The sequence below is a fragment of the Aplysia californica genome, unplaced genomic scaffold, assembly GCF_000002075.1.
Source record: "Aplysia californica isolate F4 #8 unplaced genomic scaffold, AplCal3.0 scaffold00768, whole genome shotgun sequence".
Taxonomy (NCBI): Eukaryota; Metazoa; Mollusca; class Gastropoda; order Aplysiida; family Aplysiidae; genus Aplysia; species Aplysia californica.
The window spans coordinates 220,966-222,195 of NW_004798038.1; positions in this window are offsets into that span (position 1 = coordinate 220,966).

A 1,230-nucleotide genomic window follows, 5' to 3' on the forward strand; every position below is an offset into this window, starting at 1 on the left:
TGTCCAGGTACTATAATATGTAATAACTCCAATTTGCATAATTTGGCCTCAAAACAAGATTTCTAGGTGCCCCACCATATCATATTATGATACTGACCTCCGATAACACGGACCTGTCCCTGGGTAGCGGGTAGTGGTATCCATAGAGGCACGAGGACTCCCTGTAGACCGTGCCATTGGACTGGACAATGATGCGGCACTGCTGGTACTCCACACTCACGTTGTGCACCCCCTGCAGCTCTTCAAACACGTCGGACGTGTTGTGTAGGGGGGCGCACTGGTGGGGTACCTCTCCACCTGGGTCAACACAAGCACAAACGTGGGGGAATCAGGGGCTCGTCAATTGTTGGGGGTAGATTCTATATCGCTAGCCGCGGGATTCAACCGCCTAAATGCCAAGATACAACATTTTTCAGGTGAAGCAAAAAACTGTTTTATTTCTTTATGCTCGTTCCTATGCATCTAAAATTCAGATATATGATATAATATGATGTATGACGATGGTCTGCAACTAACTTTAAAAAAAAGCTTTCTCACTTATGTCACTGGATTTAGGCGGATTAGACCTACCAAAACCAGCGTGATTCAACCGCCTAAGTGATAGTATGGTGGCGTCTAGGCGTTTGAATCACGTTAATCAACGCCACTCGACGAGCGCCAATGGTCGCTTGGACGTTTGAGTTATCGACAAAACCAAATAATATAATGAGAGAGTACAACAAGGTTTTAATCTGCTTAAGTCTAAAGTGTTCTTTTTCAAATTCCAGGTATGAAACAGTCATGAAGCAGATTATGGTTCACTACCTATTTCTGAGAGCTAATACGATCGAAATAAATCTTCAAGTGTCTTATTAATTTCCTTGTCCATTCCTGCCACCAATCCATATGTGTTCTTTGAGATAGTTATTGTTTTAGGTTCCGTCTTTCAATGCTTAGATGCGGTGTCAAAACAGTTTTTTTCATTTCCCTCCTCTCCCCTCTTCTCTCTCTCTTTTCTTTTTATCTCTTCTCTCTCTCTCTCTCTCTTTCTCTCTCTCTTTCTCTCTCTCTCTCTGTCAGTATCTCTTCTTCTCTCTCTCTCGCACTATCTCTCTTTCCTTCTCTCTCTCTCTCTCTTTGTCCCCCCCCTCCTTCTCTCTCTCTTTCCTTTCTCTCTCTTCTCTCTCTCTCTCTCTTTGTGTGTGTGTGTGTGTGTGTGTGTGTGTATGTGTGTGTGTCTGTGTTTTTATC